Source organism: Oncorhynchus nerka, linkage group LG11 (genome assembly GCF_034236695.1).
Source record: "Oncorhynchus nerka isolate Pitt River linkage group LG11, Oner_Uvic_2.0, whole genome shotgun sequence".
NCBI classification, from domain to species: Eukaryota; Metazoa; Chordata; class Actinopteri; order Salmoniformes; family Salmonidae; genus Oncorhynchus; species Oncorhynchus nerka.
In genome coordinates this window covers 34,278,536-34,302,602 of record NC_088406.1, presented here as the reverse complement: position 1 = coordinate 34,302,602, position 24,067 = coordinate 34,278,536, and the positions used below count along the sequence as shown (strand labels likewise).

General features: G+C 45.6%; 1 protein-coding gene across 1 annotated transcript in view; it reads right to left on the bottom strand.

Moving 5' to 3' along the window:
• LOC115125948 (reticulon-4 receptor-like 1) overlaps positions 1-24,067 on the bottom strand; it is a 296,340-nt gene that overhangs the window by 51,608 nt on the left and 220,665 nt on the right. The gene's annotated exons all lie outside the window — the stretch shown is intronic.

The following is a 24,067-nucleotide window of genomic DNA, read 5'->3' as shown; positions in this document are numbered from 1 at the left end:
CATGGTAAATGCTAGGAATACACTTCAACGTAACTTGGTTCAAGCATTTACGATGTAACCCTGAAGAAGGCACTGCGTTCCGAAAAGTTGGTAGCTATACCCATTAAACGTGTGGGAGCATCATTAGAGTGTGGGAGCATCATTAGAGTGTGGGAGCATCATTAGAGTGTGGAGCATCATTAGAGTATGGGAGCATCATTAGAATGTGAAGCATCATTAGAGTGTAGGAGCATCATTAGAGTGTGGGAGCATCATTGGAGTGTGGAGCATCATTAGAGTGTGGGTGTGGGAGCATCATTGGAGTGTGGAGCATCATTGGAGTGTGGAGCATCATTAGAGTGTGGAGCATCATTAGAGTGTGGGAACATCATTAGAATGTGGAGCATCATTAGAGTGTAGGAGCATCGTTAGAGTGTGGGAGCATTATTAGAGTGTGGGTGTGGGAGCATCATTAGAATGTGGAGCATCATTAGAGTGTGGAGCATCATTAGAGTGTGGGAGCATCATTGGAGTGTGGAGCATCATTAGAGTGTGGGTGTGGGAGCATCATTGGAGTGTGGAGCATCATTGGAGTGTGGAGCATCATTAGAGTGTGGAGCATCATTAGAGTGTGGGAACATCATTAGAATGTGGAGCATCATTAGAGTGTGGGAGCATCATTAGAGTGTGGAGTATCATTAGAGTGTGGAGCATCATTAGAGTGTGGGATCATCATTAGTGTGTGGGAGCATCATTGGAGTGTGGAGCATCATTGGAGTGTGGGTCTGGGAGCATCAGTGGTGTGTGGAGCATCATTAGAGTGTGGGAGCATCATTAGAGTGTGGAGAATCATTAGAGTGTGGAGAATCATTAGAGCGTGGGAGCATAATTAGTGTGTGGGAGCATCATTCGAATGTGGAGCATCATTAGGATGTAGGAGCATCATTAGAGTGTAGGAGCAACATTAGAATGTGGAGCATCATTAGAGTGTGGGAGAATCATTAGAGTGTGGGAGCATCATTCGAGTGTGGGAGCATCATTAGGATGTGGGAGCATCTTTAGAGTGTGCGACCTTCTTTCTTTTTACTGTCCAAAGACAACACAAAAATCCACATCCCCTTCACCCCTCTCTGCCACACACACACACACACACACACACACACACACACACACACACACACACACACACACACACACACACACACACACACACACACACACACACACACACACACACACATTTCTGTTACTGGGCCTCTCTCTGTAATGACTTATTCATGTCTCTAATCTTTCACCAGCTAGATCTGCACTGGTGAATCTTATCAAAGGGAATCAACACAATGAGCAGCGCTGATACTCTAGATGAGAGACAGTGAGTCTGATTGCAGTCTTTTTATCACACGGAACCATCTTTTCTAGTTTCATTTGAGGAAATGGCCTGTCTGGTTTAAGACAGAGTGTAAATAACTAATGGCGGTGCCCTACTCTGTTATATATGAACGCATCACTTCACCCTACTCACATGTAAACACACACACTCACTCACATACACTCACATGTAAACACACACACTCACTCACATACACTCACATGTAAACACACACACTCACTCACATACACTCACATGTAAACACACACACTCACTCACATACACTCACATGTAAACACACACACTCACTCACATACACTCACATGTAAACACACACACTCACTCACATACACTCACACACACACACTCACTCACATACACTCACATGTAAACACACACACACACTCACTCACATACACTCACATGTAAACACACACACTCACTCACATACACTCACATGTAAACACACACACTCACTCACATACACTCACATGTAAACACACACACTCACTCACATACACTCACATGTAAACACACACACTCACTCACATACACTCACATGTAAACACACACACTCACTCACATACACTCACATGTAAACACACACACTCACTCACATGTAAACACACACACTCACTCACATGTAAACACTCACATACACTCACATGTAAACACACACACTCACTCACATGTAAACACACACACTCACTCACATGTAAACACACACACTCACTCACATGTAAACACACACACTCACTCACATGTGCCTGTGGATGTGTTTAACTATGTTTAAAAATGGACCAACTGGGGACTCAGTCCCCACAAGGTCAATTGCTATTTCTAGTTGGTTTAGGATTAAGGTTAGAATTAGGGTTAGGAGTTACAGTTAGTTTTAGGGTTAGGAGCAACAGTAGGGTTAGGTTCAGGGTTAAGGTTTGGTTTTGGGGTAAGGGTTAGGGGTTAGGGAAAATAGGATTTTGAATGGGACTGAATTGTGTGACTTCACAAGATTAGTTATACAAGACTGTGTACACACATACAAATGCACACATACTCTTAAAAGTCAGAATCTAGATCATGTGTAGCCTACAGTGTTTACCTGCTAGCTAGGTGACTTCTGCAAACAACTGCAAACCCCAATCCCTGCAAAACGTGCTGTCTCAATGGCTGAGTAGGTCTGTTCTCTGCAGTGTGGGGTGTACTGTTGTTTCTGCAGTGTGGGGTGAGTAGTACTGTTCTTTCTGCAGTGTGTGGGGTGAATAGTACTGTTCTTTCTGCAGTGTGTGAGGTTAGTACTGTTCTTTCTGCAGTGTGAGGTGAATAGTACTGTTCTTTCTGCAGTGTGGGGTGAGTAGTACTGTTCTTTTTGCAGTGTGTGAGGTGAATAGTACTGTTCTTTCTGCAGTGTGGGGTGAGTAGTACTGTTCTTTTGCAGTGTGTGAGGTTTTGCAGTGTGTGAGGTGAGTAGTACTGTTCTTTCTGCAGTGTGTGAGGTGAATAGTACTGTTCTTTCTGCTGAATTCTGTTTTTCTGCAGTGTGTGAATAGTACTGTTCTTTCTGAGTAGTACTGTTCTTTCTGCAGTGTGTGAGGTGAATAGTACTGTTCTTTCTGCAGTGTGTGAGGTGAGTAGTCCTGTTGTTTCTGCAGTGTGGGGTGAGTAGTACTGTTCTTTCTGCAGTGTGTGAGGTGAATAGTACTGTTCTTTCTGCAGTGTGTGAGGTGAATAGTACTGTTCTTTCTGCAGTGTGGGGTGAATAGTACTGTTCTTTCTGCAGTGTGTGAGGTGAATAGTACTGTTCTTTCTGCAGTGTGGGGTGAATAGTACTGTTCTTTCTGCAGTGTGTGAGGTGAATAGTACTGTTCTTTCTGCAGTGTGGGGTGAATAGTACTGTTTTTCTGCAGTGTGTGAGGTGAATAGTACTGTTCTTTCTGCCTGTTCTTTCTGCAGTGTGGGGTGAATAGTAGTGTTCTTTCTGCAGTGTGTGAGGTGAATAGTACTGTTGTTTCTGCAGTGTGGGGTGAATAGTACTGTTCTTTCTGCAGTGTGTGGGTGAATAGTTGTTCTTTCTGCAGTGTGTGAGGTGAATAGTACTGTTCTTTCTGCAGTGTGGGGTGAATAGTACTGTTCTTTCTGCAGTGTGGGGTGAATAGTACTGTTCTTTCTGCACTGTTCTTTCTGCAGTGTGAATAGTACTGTTCTTTCTGGGTGAATAGTACTGTTCTTTCTGCAGTACTGTGGGGTGGGGTGAATAGTACTGTTCTTTCTGCAGTGTGTGGGGTGAATAGTACTGTTCTTTCTGCAGTGTGTGGGGTGAATAGTACTGTTCTTTCTGCAGTGTGTGAGGTGAATAGTACTGTTCTTTCTGCAGTGTGTGGGGTGAATAGTACTGTTCTTTCTGCAGTGTGTGGGGTGAATAGTACTGTTCTTTCTGCAGTGTGTGAGGTGAATAGTACTGTTCTTTCTGCAGTGTGTGGGGTGAGTAGTACTGTTCTTTCTGCAGTGTGTAGTACTGTTCTTTCTGCAGTGTGGGGTGAATAGTACTGTTCTTTCTGCAGTGTGTGGGGTGAATAGTACTGTTCTTTCTGCAGTGTGGTGTGTGCAGGTGAATAGTCCTGTTGTTTCTGCAGTGTGAATAGTACTGTTCTTTCTGCAGTGTGTGGGGTGAATAGTACTGTTCTTTCTGCAGTGTGTGAGGTGAATAGTACTGTTCTTTCTGCAGTGTGTGAGGTGAATAGTACTGTTCTTTCTGCAGTGTGGGGTGAATAGTACTGTTCTTTCTGCAGTGTGGGGTGAATAGTACTGTTCTTTCTGCAGTGTGTGAGGTGAATAGTACTGTTCTTTCTGCAGTGTGTGGGGTGAGTAGTCCTGTTGTTTCTGCAGTGTGTGGGGTGAATAGTACTGTTCTTTCTGCAGTGTGTGGGGTGAGTAGTTCTGTTCTTTCTGTAGTGTGTGAGGTGAATAGTACTGTTCTTTCTGTAGTGTGTGGGGTGAGTAGTACTGTTCTTTCTGCAGTGTGTGGGGTGAGTAGTCCTGTTCTTTCTGCAGTGTGTGGGGTGAGTAGTACTGTTCTTTCTGCAGTGTTGGGTGAGTAGTACTGTTCTTTCTGCACTGTGTGAGGTGAATAGTCCTGTTGTTTTGCAGTGTGTGAGGTGAATAGTCCTGTTGTTTCTGCAGTGTGTGGGGTGAATAGTACTGTTCTTTCTGCAGTGTGTGGGGTGAATAGTCCTGTTGTTTCTGCAGTGTGTGAGGTGAATAGTCCTGTTGTTTCTGCAGTTTGTGGGGTGAATAGTCCTGTTGTTTCTGCAGAGTGTGAGGTGAATAGTCCTGTTGTTTCTGCACTGTGTGGGGTGAGTAGTCCTGTTGTTTCTGCACTGTGTGAGGTGAATAGTCCTGTTGTTTCTGCAGTGTGGGGTGAGTAGTCCTGTTGTTTCTGCACTGTGTGAGGTGAGTAGTCCTGCTGTTTCTGCACTGTGTGAGGTGAATAGTCCTGTTGTTTCTGCACTGTGTGAGGTGAATAGTCCTGTTGTTTCTGCAGTGTGTGGGGTGAGTAGTACTGTTCTTTCTGCAGTGTGGGGTGAATAGTACTGTTCTTTCTGCAGTGTGGGGTGAATAGTACTGTTCTTTCTGCAGTGTGGGGTGAGTAGTACTGTTCTTTCTGCAGTGTGTGGGGTGAGTAATACTGTTCTTTCTGCAGTGTGTGAGGTGAATAGTACTGTTCTTTCTGCAGTGTGTGGTGTGAGTAGTCCTGTTGTTTCTGCAGTGTGTGGGGTGAATAGTACTGTTCTTTCTGCAGTGTGTGGGGTGAGTAGTACTGTTCTTTCTGCAGTGTGTGAGGTGAATAGTACTGTTCTTTCTGTAGTGTGTGGGGTGAGTAGTACTGTTCTTTCTGCAGTGTGTGGGGTGAGTAGTCCTGTTCTTTCTGCAGTGTGTGAGGTGAATAGTACTGTTCTTTCTGCAGTGTGGGGTGAATAGTACTGTTCTTTCTGCAGTGTGTGAGGTGAATAGTACTGTTCTTTCTGCAGTGTGGGGTGAATAGTACTGTTCTTTCTGCAGTGTGTGAGGTGAATAGTACTGTTCTTTCTGCAGTGTGTGAGATGAATAGTACTGTTCTTTCTGCAGTGTGGGGTGAATAGTACTGTTCTTTCTGCAGTGTGTGAGGTGAATAGTACTGTTCTTTCTGCAGTGTGGGGTGAATAGTACTGTTCTTTCTGCAGTGTGTGAGGTGAATAGTACTGTTCTTTCTGCAGTGTGGGGTGAATAGTACTGTTTTTTCTGCAGTGTGTGAGGTGAGTAGTCCTGTTCTTTCTGCAGTGTGGGGTGAGTAGTAGTGTTCTTTCTGCAGTGTGTGAGGTGAATAGTACTGTTCTTTCTGCAGTGTGGGGGGAATAGTACTGTTGTTTCTGCAGTGTGTGAGGTGAATAGTACTGTTCTTTCTGCAGTGTGTGGGGTGAATAGTACTGTTCTTTCTGCAGTGTGGGGTGAATAGTACTGTTCTTTCTGCAGTGTGGGGTGAATAGTACTGTTCTTTCTGCAGTGTGTGAGGTGAATAGTACTGTTCTTTCTGCAGTGTGTGGGGTGAGTAGTACTGCTCTTTCTGCAGTGTGTGAGGTGAATAGTACTGTTCTTTCTGCAGTGTGTGGGGTGAATAGTACTGTTCTTTCTGCAGTGTGTGGGGTGAATAGTACTGTTCTTTCTGCAGTGTGTGAGGTGAATAGTACTGTTCTTTCTGCAGTGTGTGAGGTGAATAGTACTGTTCTTTCTGCTTTCTGTTCTTTCAGTGTGTACTGTTCTTTCTGCAGGTGAATAGTACTGTTCTTTCTGCAGTGTGTGGGGTGAGTAGTCCTGTTGTTTCTGCAGTGTGTGGGGTGAATAGTACTGTTCTTTCTGCAGTGTGTGGGGTGAGTAGTACTGTTCTTTCTGCAGTGTGTGAGGTGAATAGTACTGTTCTTTCTGTAGTGTGTGGGGTGAGTAGTACTGTTCTTTCTGCAGTGTGTGGGGTGAGTAGTCCTGTTCTTTCTGCAGTGTGTGGGGTGAGTAGTACTGTTCTTTCTGCAGTGTTGGGTGAGTAGTACTGTTCTTTCTGCACTGTGTGAGGTGAATAGTCCTGTTGTTTTGCAGTGTGTGAGGTGAATAGTCCTGTTGTTTCTGCAGTGTGTGGGGTGAATAGTACTGTTCTTTCTGCAGTGTGTGGGGTGAATAGTCCTGTTGTTTCTGCAGTGTGTGAGGTGAATAGTCCTGTTGTTTCTGCAGTGTGTGAGGTGAATAGTCCTGTTGTTTCTGCAGTTTGTGGGGTGAATAGTCCTGTTGTTTCTGCAGTGTGTGAGGTGAATAGTCCTGTTGTTTCTGCACTGTGTGTGTGTCCTGTTGTTTCTGGTGAGGTGAATAGTCCTGTTGTTTCTGCAGTGTGTTTCTGCACTGTGTGAATAGTCCTGGTTTCTGCACTGTGTGAGGTGAATAGTCCTGTTGTTTCTGCAGTGTGTGAGGTGAATAGTCCTGTTGTTTCTGCAGTGTTCTTTCTGCAGTGTGGGGTGAATAGTACTGTTCTTTCTGCAGTGTGGGGTGAAGTAGTACTGTTCTTTCTGCTGTTCTTTCTGCAGTGTGTGGGTGAATAGTACTGTTCTTTCTGCAGTGTGTGGGTGAGTAGTTGTTTCCTGTTGTTTCTGCAGTGTGTGGGGTGAATAGTACTGTTCTTTCTGCAGTGTGTGGGGTGGGTGAATAGTACTGTTCTTTCTGCAGTGTGTGGGGTGAATAGTACTGTTCTTTCTGCTGTGAGGTGAGTAGTGTGGGGTGAGTAGTACTGTTCTTTCTGCAGTGTGTGGGGTGAGTAGTCCTGTTCTTTCTGCAGTGTGTGGGGTGAGTAGTATTGTTCTTTCTGCAGTGTTGGGTGAGTAGTACTGTTCTTTCTGCACTGTGTGAGGTGAATAGTCCTGTTGTTTTGCAGTGTGTGAGGTGAATAGTCCTGTTGTTTCTGCAGTGTGTGGGGTGAATAGTACTGTTCTTTCTGCAGTGTGTGGGGTGAATAGTCCTGTTGTTTCTGCAGTGTGTGAGGTGAATAGTCCTGTTGTTTCTGCAGTGTGTGAGGTGAATAGTCCTGTTGTTTCTGCAGTGTGTGGGGTGAATAGTCCTGTTGTTTCTGCAGTGTGTGAGGTGAATAGTCCTGTTGTTTCTGCAGTGTGTGAGGTGAATAGTCCTGTTGTTTCTGCACTGTGTGAGGTGAATAGTCCTGTTGTTTCTGCAGTGTGTGAGGTGAATAGTCCTGTTGTTTCTGCACTGTGTGGGGTGAGTAGTCCTGTTGTTTCTGCACTGTGTGAGGTGAATAGTCCTGTGTTTCTGCAATAGTCCTGTTGTTTCTGCACTGTGTGAGGTGAATAGTCCTGTTGTTTCTGCAGTGTGTGAGGTGAATAGTCCTGTTGTTTCTGCAGTGTGTGGGGTGAGTAGTACTGTTCTTTCTGCAGTGTGGGGTGAATAGTACTGTTCTTTCTGCAGTGTGGGGTGAGTAGTACTGTTCTTTCTGCAGTGTGTGGGGTGAGTAGTACTGTTCTTTCTGCAGTGTGTGAGGTGAATAGTACTGTTCTTTCTGCAGTGTGTGGGGTGAGTAGTCCTGTTGTTTCTGCAGTGTGTGGGGTGAATAGTACTGTTCTTTCTGCAGTGTGTGGGGTGAGTAGTACTGTTCTTTCTGCAGTGTGTGAGGTGAATAGTACTGTTCTTTCTGTAGTGTGTGGGGTGAGGTGAATAGTACTGTTCTTTCTGCAGTGTGTGGGGTGGGGTAGTCCTGTTCTTTCTGCAGTGTGTGGGGTGAGTAGTACTGTTCTTTCTGCAGTGTTGGGTGAGTAGTACTGTTCTTTCTGCAGTGTGTGAGGTGAATAGTCCTGTTGTTTCTGCAGTGTGTGGGGTGAATAGTCCTGTTGTTTCTGCAGTGTGTGAGGTGAATAGTCCTGTTGTTTCTGCACTGTGTGAGGTGAATAGTCCTGTTGTTTCTGCAGTGTGTGAGGTGAATAGTCCTGTTGTTTCTGCACTGTGTGAGGTGCATAGTCCTGTTGTTTCTGCAGTGTGTGGGTGAGTAGTCCTGTTGTTTCTGCACTGTGTGGGGTGAGTAGTCCTGTTGTTTCTGCACTGTGTGAGGTGAATAGTCCTGTTGTTTCTGCAGTGTGTGGGGTGAGTAGTACTGTTCTTTCTGCAGTGTGGGGTGAATAGTACTGTTCTTTCTGCTAGTACTGTTCTTTCTGCAGTGTGGGGTGAATAGTACTGTTCTTTCTGCAGTGTGTGGGGTGAATAGTACTGTTCTTTCTGCAGTGTGTGGGTGAATAGTACTGTTCTTTCTGCAGTGTGTGGGGTGAATAGTACTGTTGTTTCTGCAGTGTGTGGGGTGAAGTAGTCCTGTTGTTTCTGCAGTGTGTGGGGTGAATAGTACTGTTCTTTCTGCACTGTGTGAGGTGAATAGTCCTGTTCTTTCTGCAGTGTGTGAGGTGAATAGTCCTGTTGTTTCTGCAGTGTGTGGGGTGTTGTTTCTGCAGTGTGTGGGGTGAATAGTACTGTTCTTTCTGCAGTGTGGGGTGAATAGTACTGTTCTTTCTGCAGTGTGGGGTGAGTAGTACTGTTCTTTCTGCAGTGTGTGGGGTGAGTAGTACTGTTCTTTCTGCAGTGTGTGAGGTGAATAGTACTGTTCTTTCTGCAGTGTGTGGGGTGAGTAGTCCTGTTGTTTCTGCAGTGTGTGGGGTGAATAGTACTGTTCTTTCTGCAGTGTGTGGGGTGAGTAGTACTGTTCTTTCTGCAGTGTGTGAGGTGAATAGTACTGTTCTTTCTGCAGTGTGTGGGGTGAGTAGTACTGTTCTTTCTGCAGTGTGTGGGGTGAGTAGTCCTGTTCTTTCTGCAGTGTGTGGGGTGAGTAGTACTGTTCTTTCTGCAGTGTTGGGTGAGTAGTACTGTTCTTTCTGCACTGTGTGAGGTGAATAGTCCTGTTGTTTTGCAGTGTGTGAGGTGAATAGTCCTGTTGTTTCTGCAGTGTGTGGGGTGAATAGTACTGTTCTTTCTGCAGTGTGTGGGGTGAATAGTCCTGTTGTTTCTGCAGTGTGTGAGGTGAATAGTCCTGTTGTTTCTGCAGTGTGTGAGGTGAATAGTCCTGTTGTTTCTGCAGTTTGTGGGGTGAATAGTCCTGTTGTTTCTGCAGTGTGTGAGGTGAATAGTCCTGTTGTTTCTGCACTGTGTGGGGTGAGTAGTCCTGTTGTTTCTGCACTGAGTGAGGTGAATAGTCCTGTTGTTTCTGCAGTGTGGGGTGAGTAGTCCTGTTGTTTCTGCACTGTGTGAGGTGAATAGTCCTGTTGTTTCTGCAGTGTGTGAGGTGAATAGTCCTGTTGTTTCTGCAGTGTGTGAGGTGAATAGTCCTGTTGTTTCTGCACTGTGTGAGGTGAATAGTCCTGTTGTTTCTGCAGTGTGTGAGGTGAATAGTCCTGTTGTTTCTGCAGTGTGTGAGGTGAATAGTCCTGTTGTTTCTGCAGTGTGTGGGTGAATAGTCCTGTTCTTTCTGCAGTGTGTGGGGTGAGTAGTCCTGTTGTTTCTGCAGTGTGTGGGGTGAGTAGTCCTGTTGTTTCTGCAGTGTGAGGTGCATAGTCCTGTTGTTTCTGCAGTGTGGGGTGAGTAGTCCTGTTGTTTCTGCACTGTGTGAGGTGAGTAGTCCTGTTGTTTCTGCACTGTGTGAGGTGAATAGTCCTGTTGTTTCTGCAGTGTGTGGGGTGAGTAGTACTGTTCTTTCTGCAGTGTGGGGTGAATAGTACTGTTCTTTCTGCAGTGTGGGGTGAATAGTACTGTTCTTTCTGCAGTGTGGGGTGAGTAGTACTGTTCTTTCTGCAGTGTGTGGGGTGAGTAGTACTGTTCTTTCTGCAGTGTGTGAGGTGAATAGTACTGTTCTTTCTGCAGTGTGTGGGGTGAGTAGTCTTGTTGTTTCTGCAGTGTGTGGGGTGAATAGTACTGTTCTTTCTGCAGTGTGTGGGGTGAGTGTGTGGGGTAGTACTGTTCTTTCTGCAGTGTGTGAGGTGAATAGTACTGTTCTTTCTGTAGTGTGTGGGGTGAGTAGTACTGTTCTTTCTGCAGTGTGTGGGTGAATAGTACTGTTCTTTCTGCAGTGTGTGGGTGAATAGTACTGTTCTTTCTGCAGTGTGTGAGGTGAGTAGTACTGTTCTTTCTGCAGTGTGTGGGTGAATAGTCCTGTTCTTTCTGCAGTGTGTGAGGTGAATAGTACTGTTCTTTCTGCAGTGTGGGGTGGTGAATAGTACTGTTCTTTCTGCAGTGTGTGGGTGAATAGTACTGTTCTTTCTGCAGTGTGTGAGGTGAATAGTAGTCCTGTTGTTTCTGCTGTTCTTTCTGCAGTGTGTGGGGTGAATAGTACTGTTCTTTCTGCAGTGTCTTTCTGCAGTGTGTGGTGAATAGTTTCTGCACAGTGTGTGGGGTGAATAGTCCTGTTGTTTCTGCAGTGTGTGGGGTGAATAATAGTCCTGTTGTTTCTGCAGTACTGTTTTTTCTGCAGTGTGGGGTGAGTAGTGCAGTGTGTGAGGTGAATAGTCCTGTTGTTTCTGCAGTGTGGGGTGAGTAGTCCTGTTCTTTCTGCAGTGTGTGAGGTGAATAGTCCTGTTCTTTCTGCAGTGTGTGGGTGAATAGTCCTGTTGTTTCTGCAGTGTGTGAGGTGAATAGTCCTGTTCTTTCTGCAGTGTGTGGGGTGAATAGTCCTGTTGTTTCTGCAGTGTGTGGGGTGAATAGTACTGTTCTTTCTGCAGTGTGGGGTGAATAGTACTGTTCTTTCTGCAGTGTGGGGTGAATAGTACTGTTCTTTCTGCAGTGTGTGAGGTGTACTGTTCTTTCTGCAGTGTGTGGGGTGAGTAGTACTGTTCTTTCTGCAGTGTGTGTGAATAGGTGAATAGTCCTGTTCTTTCTGCAGTGTGTGGGGTGAATAGTACTGTTCTTTCTGCAGTGTGTGGGGTGAGTGTACTGTTCTTTCTGCAGTGTGAGGTGAATAGTACTGTTGTTTTCTGCAGTGTGTGGGTGAATAGTACTGTTCTTTCTGCAGTGTGGGGTGAATAGTCTGTTCTTTCTGCAGTGTGTGAGGTGAATAGTACTGTTCTTTCCTGTTGTTTCTGCAGTGTGTGGGGTGAATAGTCCTGTTGTTTCTGCAGTGTGTGGGGTGAATAGTACTGTTCTTTCTGCAGTGTGTGGGGTGAGTAGTACTGTTCTTTCTGCAGTGTGTGAGGTGAATAGTACTGTTCTTTCTGCAGTGTGTGGGGTGAGTAGTCCTGTTCTTTCTGCAGTGTGTGGGGTGAGTAGTCCTGTTCTTTCTGCAGTGTGTGGGGTGAGTAGTACTGTTCTTTCTGCAGTGTTGGGTGAATAGTACTGTTCTTTCTGCACTGTGTGAGGTGAATAGTCCTGTTGTTTCTGCAGTGTGTGAGGTGAATAGTCCTGTTGTTTCTGCAGTGTGTGGGGTGAATAGTACTGTTCTTTCTGCAGTGTGTGGGGTGAATAGTCCTGTTGTTTCTGCAGTGTGTGAGGTGAATAGTCCTGTTGTTTCTGCAGTGTGTGAGGTGAATAGTCCTGTTGTTTCTGCAGTTTGTGGGGTGAATAGTCCTGTTGTTTCTGCAGTGTGTGAGGTGAATAGTCCTGTTGTTTCTGCAGTGTGTGGGGTGAGTAGTCCTGTTGTTTCTGCACTGTGTGGGGTGAATAGTCCTGTTGTTTCTGCAGTGTGTGAGGTGAATAGTCTGTTGTTTCTTGTTTGTGGGGTGAGTAGTACTGTTCTTTCTGCAGTGTGGGGTGAATAGTACTGTTCTTTCTGCAGTGTGTGTGAATAGTACTGTTCTTTCTGCAGTAGTGGGGTGAATACTGTTCTTTCTGCAGTGTGTGGGGTGAGTAGTACTGTTCTTTCTGCAGTGTGTGGGTGAATAGTACTGTTCTTTCTGCAGTGTGTGGGGTGAATAGTCCTGTTGTTTCTGCAGTGTGTGGGGTGAATAGTACTGTTCTTTCTGCAGTGTGTGGGGTGAGTAGTACTGTTCTTTCTGCAGTGTGTGAGGTGAATAGTACTGTTCTTTCTGCAGTGTGTGGGGTGAATAGTCCTGTTCTTTCTGCAGTGTGTGGGGTGAATAGTCCTGTTCTTTCTGCAGTGTGTGGGGTGAGTAGTATTGTTCTTTCTGCAGTGTTGGGTGAGTAGTACTGTTCTTTCTGCAGTGTGTGGGTGAATAGTACTGTTGTTTCTGCAGTGTGTGAGGTGAATAGTCCTGTTGTTTCTGCAGTGTGTGAGGTGAATAGTACTGTTCTTTCTGCAGTGTGTGGGGTGAATAGTCCTGTTGTTTCTGCAGTGTGTGAGGTGAATAGTCCTGTTGTTTCTGCAGTGTGTGAGGTGAATAGTCCTGTTGTTTCTGCACTGTGTAGGGTGAGTAGTCCTGTTGTTTCTGCACTGAGTGAGGTGAATAGTCCTGTTGTTTCTGCAGTGTGTGAGGTGAATAGTCCTGTTGTTTCTGCACTGTGTGGGTGAATAGTCCTGTTGTTTCTGCAGTGTGTGAATAGTCCTGGTGCAATAGTCCTGTTGTTTCTGCACTGTGTGGGGTGAGTAGTCCTGTTGTTTCTGCAGTGTGTGTGAGGTGAATAGTCCTGTTGTTTCTGCAGTGTGGGGTGAGTAGTCCTGTTGTTTCTGCACTGTCCTGTTGTTTCTGCAGGTGAATAGTCCTGTTGTTTCTGCAGTGTGTGAGGTGAATAGTCCTGTTGTTTCTGCAGTGTGTGGGGTGAGTAGTACTGTTCTTTCTGCAGTGTGGGGTGAATAGTACTGTTCTTTCTGCAGTGTGGGGTGAGTAGTACTGTTCTTTCTGCAGTGTGTGGGGTGAGTAGTGAATAGTACTGTTCTTTTCTGCAGTGTGTGCAGTGTGTGGGGTGAATAGTACTGTTCTTTCTGCAGTGTGTGGGGTGAGTAGTCCTGTTGTTTCTGCAGTGTGTGGGGTGAATAGTACTGTTCTTTCTGCAGTGTGTGGGGTGAGTAGTACTGTTCTTTCTGCAGTGTGTGAGGTGAATAGTACTGTTCTTTCTGTAGTGTGTGGGGTGAGTAGTACTGTTCTTTCTGCAGTGTGTGGGGTGAGTAGTCCTGTTCTTTCTGCAGTGTGTGGGGTGAGTAGTACTGTTCTTTCTGCAGTGTTGGGTGAGTAGTACTGTTCTTTCTGCACTGTGTGAGGTGAATAGTCCTGTTGTTTCTGCAGTGTGTGAGGTGAATAGTCCTGTTGTTTCTGCAGTGTGTGAGGTGAATAGTCCTGTTGTTTCTGCACTGTGTGAGGTGAATAGTCCTGTTGTTTCTGCACTGTGTGAGGTGCATAGTCCTGTTGTTTCTGCAGTGTGTGGGTGAGTAGTCCTGTTGTTTCTGCACTGTGTGGGGTGAGTAGTCCTGTTGTGCACTGTTGTTTCTGCACTGTGTGGGGTGAGTAGTCCTGTTGTTTCTGCACTGTGTGGGGTGAGTAGTCCTGTTGTTTCTGCACTGTGTGAGGTGAATAGTCCTGTTGTTTCTGCAGTGTGTGGGGTGAGTAGTACTGTTCTTTCTGCAGTGTGGGGTGAATAGTACTGTTCTTTCTGCAGTGTGGGGTGAATAGTACTGTTCTTTCTGCAGTGTGTGGGTTCTTTCTGTGAGTGTGGGGTGAGTAGTACTGTTCTTTCTGCAGTGTGTGGGGTGAGTAGTACTGTTCTTTCTGCAGTGTGTGAGGTGAATAGTACTGTTCTTTCTGCAGTGTGTGGGGTGAGTAGTCTTGTTGTTTCTGCAGTGTGTGGGGTGAATAGTACTGTTCTTTCTGCAGTGTTGGGTGAGTAGTACTGTTCTTTCTGCACTGTGTGAGGTGAATAGTCCTGTTGTTTCTGCAGTGTGTGAGGTGAATAGTCCTGTTGTTTCTGCAGTGTGTGGGGTGAGTAGTACTGTTCTTTCTGCAGTGTGGGGTGAATAGTACTGTTCTTTCTGCAGTGTGGGGTGAGTAGTACTGTTCTTTCTGCAGTGTGTGGGGTGAGTAGTACTGTTCTTTCTGCAGTGTGTGAGGTGAATAGTACTGTTCTTTCTGCAGTGTGTGGGGTGAGTAGTCCTGTTGTTTCTGCAGTGTGTGGGGTGAATAGTACTGTTCTTTCTGCAGTGTGTGGGGTGAGTAGTACTGTTCTTTCTGCAGTGTGTGAGGTGAATAGTACTGTTCTTTCTGTAGTGTGTGGGGTGAGTAGTACTGTTCTTTCTGCAGTGTGTGGGGTGAGTAGTCCTGTTCTTTCTGCAGTGTGTGGGGTGAGTAGTACTGTTCTTTCTGCAGTGTTGGGTGAGTAGTACTGTTCTTTCTGCACTGTGTGAGGTGAATAGTCCTGTTGTTTTGCAGTGTGTGAGGTGAATAGTCCTTTTGTTTCTGCAGTGTGTGGGGTGAATAGTACTGTTCTTTCTGCAGTGTGTGGGGTGAATAGTCCTGTTGTTTCTGCAGTGTGTGAGGTGAATAGTCCTGTTGTTTCTGCAGTGTGTGAGGTGAATAGTCCTGTTGTTTCTGCAGTTTGTGGGGTGAATAGTCCTGTTGTTTCTGCAGTGTGTGAGGTGAATAGTCCTGTTGTTTCTGCACTGTGTGGGGTGAGTAGTCCTGTTGTTTCTGCACTGTGTGAGGTGAATAGTCCTGTTGTTTCTGCAGTGTGTGAGGTGAATAGTCCTGTTGTTTCCGAAGTGTGTGAGGTGAATAGTCCTGTTGTTTCTGCACTGTGTGAGGTGAATAGTCCTGTTGTTTCTGCAGTGTGTGAGGTGAATAGTCCTGTTGTTTCTGCAGTGTGTGAGGTGAATAGTCCTGTTGTTTCTGCAGTGTGTGGGGTGAATAGTACTGTTCTTTCTGCAGTGTGTGGGGTGAGTAGTCCTGTTGTTTCTGCAGTGTGTGGGGTGAGTAGTCCTGTTGTTTCTGCAGTGTGAGGTGCATAGTCCTGTTGTTTCTGCAGTGTGTGGGGTGAATAGTCCTGTTGTTTCTGCAGTGTGAGGTGCATAGTCCTGTTGTTTCTGCAGTGTGTGGGGTGAGTAGTACTGTTCTTTCTGCAGTGTGTGGGGTGAGTAGTCCTGTTGTTTCTGCAGTGTGTGGGGTGAGTAGTCCTGTTGTTTCTGCAGTGTGAGGTGCATAGTCCTGTTGTTTCTGCAGTGTGAGGTGCATAGTCCTGTTGTTTCTGCAGTGTGTGGGGTGAATAGTCCTGTTGTTTCTGCAGTGTGAGGTGCATAGTCCTGTTGTTTCTGCAGTGTGTGGGGTGAGTAGTCCTGTTGTTTCTGCAGTGTGAGGTGCATAGTCCTGTTGTTTCTGCACTGTGTGAGGTGAATAGTCCTGTTGTTTCTGCAGTGTGGGGTGAGTAGTCCTGTTGTTTCTGCAGTGTGAGGTGCATAGTCCTGTTGTTTCTGCACTGTGTGAGGTGCATAGTCCTGTTGTTTCTGCCGTGTGTGGGGTGAGTAGTCCTGTTTTTTCTGCACTGTGTGAGGTGAATATTCCTGTTGTTTCTGCACTGTGTGAGGTTATGTGGGTTCACATCTGCGGGATGCACAGCACGGCTGCCTGCTAAGTTAATTCTATCACCGTATGCTAGGCAGGTCCACGCACATGGCACATTTCTATTTGATCTGCAGTTTTCAGAACATATAGTACTCATCCATTAAAATCTGAGAGATAATCCACAACTGCCCAAAGTAACACTAACCGCTTATGGTATCTTTTCAGCCATGTTGTACAATGTAAATCAAATCAAATCCAATCAAATTTTATTTGTCACATACACATGGTTAGCAGATGTTAATGCGAGTGTAGCGAAATGCTTGTGCTTCTAGTTCCGACAATGCAGTGATAACCAACAAGTATTCTAACTAACAATTCCAAAACTACTGTCTTATACACAGTGTAAGGGGATAAAGAATATGTACATAAGGATATATGAATGAGTGATGGTACAGAGCAGCATACAGTAGATGGTATCGAGTACAGTATATACATATGAGATGAGTATGTAGACAAAGTAAACAAAGTGGCATAGTTAAAGTGGCTAGTGATACATGTATTACATAAGGATGCAGTCGATGATGTAGAGTACAGTATATACGTATGCATATGAGATGAATAATGTAGGGTAAGTAACATTATATAAGGTAGCATTGTTTAAAGTGGCTAGTGATATATTTACATCATTTCCCATCAATACCCATTATTAAAGTGGCTGGAGTTGGGTCAGTGTCAATGACAGTGTGTTGGCAACAGCCACTCAATGTTAGTGGTGGCTGTTTAACAGTCTGATGGCCTTGAGATAGAAGCTGTTTTTCAGTCTCTCGGTCCCAGCTTTGATGCACCTGTACTGACCTCGCCTTCTGGATGATAGCGGGGTGAACAGGCAGTGGTTCGGGTGGTTGATGTCCTTGATGATCTTTATGGCCTTCCTGTAACATCGGGTGGTGTAGGTGTCCTGGAGGGCAGGTAGTTTGCCCCCGGTGATGCGTTGTGCAGACCTCACTACCCTCTGGAGAGCCTTATGGTTGAGGGCGGAGCAGTTGCCGTACCAGGCGGTGATACAGCCCGCCAGGATGCTCTCGATTGTGCATCTGTAGAAGTTTGTGAGTGCTCTTGGTGACAAGCCAAATTTCTTCAGCCTCCTGAGGTTGAAGAGGCGCTGCTGCCAGTGTGAGTGGACCAATTCAGTTTGTCTGTGATGTGTATGCCGAGGAACTTAAAACTTGCTACCCTCTCCACTACTGTTCCATCGATGTGGATAGGGGGGTGTTCCCTCTGCTGTTTCCTGAAGTCCACAATCATCTCCTTAGTTTTGTTGACGTTGAGTGTGAGGTTATTTTCCTGACACCACACTCCGAGGGCCCTCACCTCCTCCCTGTAGGCTGTCTCGTCGTTGTTGGTAATCAAGCCTACCACTGTTGTGTCGTCCGCAAACTTGATGATTGAGTTGGAGGCGTGCGTGGCCACGCAGTCGTGGGTGAACAGGGAGTACAGGAGAGGGCTCAGAACGCACCCTTGTGGGGCCCCGTGTTGAGGATCAGCGGGGAGGAGATGTTGTTGCCTACCCTCACCACCTGGGGGCGGCCCGTCAGGAAGTCCAGTACCCAGTTGCACAGGGCGGGGTCGAGACCCAGGGTCTCGAGCTTGATGACGAGCTTGGAGGGTACTATGGTGTTGAATGCCGAGCTGTAGTCAATGAACAGCATTCTCACATAGGTATTCCTCTTGTCCAGGTGGGTTAGGGCAGTGTGCAGTGTGGTTGAGATTGCATCGTCTGTGGACCTATTTGGGCGGTAAGCAAATTGGAGTGGGTCTAGGGTGTCAGGTAGGGTGGAGGTGATATGGTCCTTGACTAGTCTCTCAAAGCACTTCATGATGACGGAAGTGAGTGCTACGGGCGGTAGTCGTTTAGCTCAGTTACCTTAGCTTTCTTGGGAACAGGAACAATGGTGGTCCTCTTGAAGCATGTGGGAACAGCAGACTGGTATAGGGATTGATTGAATATGTCCGTAAACACACCGGCCAGCTGGTCTGCGCATGCTCTGAGGGCGCGGCTGGGGATGCCGTCTGGGCCTGCAGCCTTGCGAGGGTTAACACGTTTAAATGTCTTACTCACCTCGGCTGCAGTGAAGGAGAGACCGCATGTTTTCGTTGCAGGCCGTGTCAGTGGCACTGTATTGTCCTCAAAGCGGGCAAAAAGTTATTTAGTCTGCCTGGGAGCAAGACATCCTGGTCCGTGACTGGGCTGGGTTTCTTCTTGTAGTCCGTGATTGACTGTAGACCCTGCCACATGCCTCTTGTGTCTGAGCCGTTGAATTGAGATTCTACTTTGTCTCTGTACTGACGCTTAGCTTGTTTAATAGCCTTGCGGAGGGAATAGCTGCACTGTTTGTATTCGGTCATGTTGCCAGACACCTTGCCCTGATTAAAAGCAGTGGTTCGCGCTTTCAGTTTCACGCGAATGCTGCCATCAATCCACGGTTTCTGGTTAGGGAATGTTTTTATCGTTGCTATGGGAACGACATCTTCAACGCACGTTCTAATGAACTCGCACACCGAATCAGCGTATTCGTCAATATTTTTATCTGACGCAATACGAAACATGTCCCAGTCCACGTGATGGAAGCAGTCTTGGAGTGTGGAGTCAGCTTGGCCTGACCAACGTTGGACAGACCTCAGCGTGGGAGCCTCTTGTTTCAGTTTCTGCCTGTAGGCAGGGATCAACAAAATGGAGTCGTGGTCAGCTTTTCCGAAAGGGGGGCGGGGCAGGGCCTTATATGCGTCGCGGAAGTTAGAGTAACAGTGATCCAAGGTTTTACCACCCCTGGTTGCACAATCGATATGCTGATAAAATTTAGGGAGTCTTGTTTTCAGATTAGCCTTGTTAAAAACCCCAGCTACAATGAATGCAGCCTCCGGATAAATGGTTTCCAGTTTGCAAAGAGTTAAATAAAGTTCGTTCAGAGCCATCGACGTGTCTGCTTGGGGGGGGATATATACGGCTGTGATTATAATCGAAGAGAATTCTCTTGGAAGATAATGCGGTCTACATTTGATTGTGAGGAATTCTAAATCAGGTGAACAGAAGGATTTGAGTTCCTGTATGTTTCCTTCATCACACCATGTCTCGTTAGTCATGAGGCATACGCCCCCGCCACTCTTCTTACCAGAAAGATGTAGATGTAGGCCACGTGTCAGGCTGAGCTATGTGACCAACGTGTGCCTCTTTTTCTCAGAAAAGGTTCATATCACATTCATACACACACTACAGTATGCTGATTCAGAATAACTGGAAGCCAAACCATCAGCGGTCTGAGTGATGTGATGGTAGGTCTAATCTGGAACTGTAAGTCGTGAGTTTGTGCTTGTAAGCGCATGCGTAAATCACTCTGGATAAGGGCATCTGCTAAATGACTAAAATGTCAAATGTAAACGTGATCCTTTTTTGATGAGTCAAGTCACTTAGTAAGTTTGTTGGTAAGGACCTGAGGTTCCCTCCCTATAGCCGGCAGTTGGATGATCGAACCCAGTCTGCCATGGGAACATGTGAACCAACCAGGGGGGCAGACAGGGTATTCAACAGACGACATGCAACTCCACTCTCAGACATGAAGGTGGATTAGGCTCTTTAATGCCTGTTAGTTTAGCATAATCTCATGCTACTGGAATTCAGTCAGAACCGCCACTTTAAAAAAAAACTGCATTCTCATTCCTCATGTTATTTAAAGGGAGATTTGTCATCATATAGATGAAAATGAAATAATGACCTGGGGAATATCAAACCAGAACTCTGTGCTGTGGTAGCACAAAGCACAACTCTCTCTGGCTGTGGCAGCGGGGAGTGAAATCTAATTTCAGCCTAAACTCTTGTGTTCTGGTGTTGTGTTCTTTTCTGCCCCAGAGAGCTTGATTGACTTCGCTGCAGAAGAGTCCTGCTCTTTAATTACCAGTAATTGCATATTTCCCCTATTATGTTTGTATTTAAGTGTGTTGTGTTTAATTCTAGATTGCAGCATCAAATGATTCCCTGTGCCTCCTTAACTATGGCGCTCATCCAGAGTGAGAGCGGCAATAATTATGGTGATTTTGAGCCTTGACTAAACGCGGGGAAAGAGGCATTTAATACAGTATGTGTGAGAGGCTCTATCTATTTCAATGGTGAGAAGTGACAGTGACTGGGGGAAGTGGAAACTGATGAGTGAGATGGTTGAATGGTGTTTTTAATGGCCAGGCTGGCTGAAGCGTGTGTGCAGATTGCTGCATTGCCTCGGTGTTAGTTGAGTTTTTACAGTGAAGCCAAGCAGAGATGAGATGCTTTTCCACTCAACTGTGAATGTATCTCATTATCGGCAGAGAGTCGGACTGTCAGGATTCATTTGCCGGTGTGTATCTGAGAACTTTATTCCCCCACCAACAGGAATATTGATAAACTCTTACTCACAATTAGTGTTTCCACAAACTACAAGTAGAACTTAATGAATGGAATTGAATCTCATATTCTGGTCTCCTCTAATGTTAATGAATTGCAGCTTGCTCCCTATGTTAGTACAGTATATCTCAACTCCACGATGGAGATGAGTGCAGACGGGAATTTCTGTAGTGAGCCGCCAACTCCTCCAACTCCTCCGAGTTGCTGTGCAGTCGATACTTCAAAAATGTACATTCTTACACCCTTGCCGTGTACCTGTGTTTGTCTTTTGTTGTTGTATGCCTTTCATGTTTGCTGAAATTCATACTTTTTAGTAAAACCTTATTCAAAAACAACCAACAACTGTTTCCTTGTTGAGATTCAATCGGCACACGTGCATTCACGCTGAGTTGCCTTCTTAGAGCAACAGCAACAACGGAACAATGAGTGGTTGTATTTGATTAACATTTGATTAAAAAGTATGGATTTCAGCAAAGAAAAGAAAAGGCACGCAACAACAGAAGACAAACATTCAGAAGGTAAGGTTGTACGAATGTACATTTTTGAAGTATCGACTGCACAGCGAGTTGGAGGTTCCCTCCAAAGAATCAATCGTCTGCAATCAACTCAGCAAATGTGGTATTGTGGAGTTGAGATGTTCTTGGCTACCTACATGTGTTCAATGTACTGTTATCTGTGTGAACGTACGTGCAGCATGCATTGGCTGCTGGGTGTGCCTCTATTGACTTTGTGGGATTGCATTATGCTAATGCTTGCATGCACTCTGAGTGGCTTTTACATCAGTACCCTACCACACAGTATACATATTACTATACAGTGCATTCAGAAAGTATTCAGACCCCTTGACTTTTTACACATTTTGTTACATTTCAGCCTTATTCTAAAATGGATAAAATAAACAAAACACATCAATCTACAGTCGTGGCCAAAAGTTTTGAGAATGACACAAATATAAATTTTCACAAAGTCTGCTGCCTCAGTTTGTATGATGGCAATTTGCATATACTCCAGAATGTTATGAAGAGGGATCAGATGAATTGCAATTAATTGCAAAGTCCCTCATTGCCATGCAAATGAACTGAATCCCCCCAAAAACATTTCTACTGCATTTCAGCCCTGCCACAAAAGGACCAGCTGACATCATGTCAGTGATTCTCTTGTTAACACAGGTGTGAGTGTTGACGAGGACAAGGCTGGAGATCACTCTGTCATGCTGATTGAGTTCGAATGACAGACTGGAAGCTTCAGAAGGGGGGTGGTGCTTGGAATCATTGTTCTTCCTCTGTCAACCATAGTTACCTGCAAGGAAACATGTGCAGTCATCATTGCTTTTCACAAAAAGGGCTTCACAGGCAAGGATATTGCTGCCAGTAAGATTGCGCCTAAATCAACCATTTTTTGGATCATCAAGAACTTCAAGGAGAGCGATTCAATTGTTGTGAAGAAGGCTTCAGGGCGCCCAAGAAAGTCCAGCAAGCGCCAGGACCGTCTTCTAAAGTTGATTCATCTGCGGGATCGGGGCACCACCAGTACAGAAATGGCAGCAGGCAGGCGTGAGGGCATCTGCACACACAGTGAGGCAAATACTTTTGGAGGATGACCTGATGTCAAGAAGGGCAGCAAAGAAGCCACTTCTCTCCAGGAAAAACATCAGGGACAGACTGATATTCTGCAAAAGGTACAGGGATTGGACTGCTGAGGACTGAGGTAAAGTAATTTTCTCTGATGAATCCCCTTTCCGATTGTTTGGGGCATCCGGAAAAAAGCTTGTCCGGAGAAGACAAGGTGAGCGCTACCATCAGTCCTGTGTCATGCCAACAGTAAAGCATCCTGAGTCCATTCATGTGTGGGGTTGATTCTCAGCGAAGGGAGTGGGCTCACAATTTTGCCTAAGAACACAGCCATGAATACAGAATGGTACCAACACATCCTCCGAGAGCAACTTCTCCCAACCATCCAGGAACAGTTTGGTGATGAACAATGCCTTTTCCAGCATGAAGGAGCACCATGCCACAAGGCAAAGGTGATAACTAAGTGGCTCGGGGAACAAACGTTGATATTTTGGGTCCATGGCCAGGAAACTCCCCAGACCTTAATCGCATTGAGAACTTGTGGTCAATCCTCAAGAGGCGGGTGGACAAACAAAAACCCACTAATTCTGAAAAACTCCCAAGCATTGATTATGCAAGAATGGGCTGCCATCAGTGTGGCCCAGAAGTTAATTAACAGCATGCCATGGCAGATTGCAGAGGTCTTGAAAAAGAAGGGTCAACACTGCAAATATTGATACTTTGCATCAACTTCATGTAATTGTCAATAAAAGCCTTTGACACTTATGAAATGCTTGTAATTATACTTCAGTATTCCATAGTAACATCTGACAAAATATCTGAAGACACTGAAGTAGAAATTAATATTTGTGTTATTCTCAAAACTTTGGCCACGACTGTATACACAATACCCCATAATGACAAAACAAAAACAGGTTTTTAGAAATGTTTCTAAAAAACGGAAATATCGCATTTAGATAAGTATTCAGACCATTTACTCAGTACTTTGTTGAAGCACCTTTGGCAGCGATTACAGCATTGAGTCTTCTGGGGTATGAAGCTATAGTCTTGGCACACTTGTATTTGTGGAGTTTCTCACTTTCTTTTCTGCAGATCCTCTCAAGCTCTGTCAGGTTGGATGGGGAGCATCGCTGCACATCTATTTTCAGGTCTCTCTAGAGATCTTCAATTGGGTTCAAGTCTGGGCTCTGGCTGGGCCACTCAAGGACATTCAGAGACTTGTCCTGAAGCCAGTCCTGCGTTGTCTCTGCTGTGTGCTTAGGGTTTTTGTCCTGTTGGAAGGTGAACCTTCACCCCAGTCTGAGGTCCTGAGTGCTCTGGAGCAGGTTTTCATCAAGGATCTCTCTGCATTTGACTCTGTTCATCTTTCCCTCGATCCTGACTAGTCTCCCAGTCCCTGCCGCTGAAAAACATCCCCACAGCATGATGCTGCCACCACCATGCTTCACCGTAGGGATGGTGCCAGGTTTCCTCCTGACGTGACGCTTGGCATTCAGGCCAAATAGTTCAATCTTGTTTTCATCAGACCAGAGAATCTTGTTTATCATGGTCTGAGAGTCCTTTAGATGCATTTTGGTAAACTCCAAGTGGGCTGTTGTGGCTTTTACTGGAGTGGCTTTCGTCTGGCCACTCTACCAAAAAGGCCTGATCGGTGGAGTGCTGCAGAGATGGTTCTCCTTCAGGAAGGTTCTCCCATCTCCACAGAGGAACTCTAGAGCTCTGTCAGAGTGACCATCGGGTTCTTGGTCTCCTCCCTGACCAAGGCCTTTCTCCCCCGATTGCTCAGTTTGGCCAGGTGGCCAGCTTTAGAAAGAGTCTTGGTGGTTCCAAACTTCTTACATTTAAGAATGATGGAGGCCACCGTGTTCTTGGGGACATAACCCTGTCCCGGAGCTCTACAGACAATTCCTTCAACCTCATGGCTTGGTTTTTGCTCTGACATGCACTGTCAACTGTGGGACCTGTGTGCCTGTGTGCCACTTGTGTGCCTTTCCAAATCATGTCCAATCAATTGATTTTACCACAGGTGGACTCAAATCAATTTGTAGACACATCTCAAGGATGATCAATGGGAACAGGATGCGCCTGAGCTCAATTTCGAGTCTCATAGCAAAAGGTCTGAATACTTATGTAAATAAGATATTTATGTTCCTTATTTTTAATACATTTGCAAACATTTCTAAAAACCTGTTTTCACTTTGCCATTATGGGGTATTGTCTGTAGATCGAT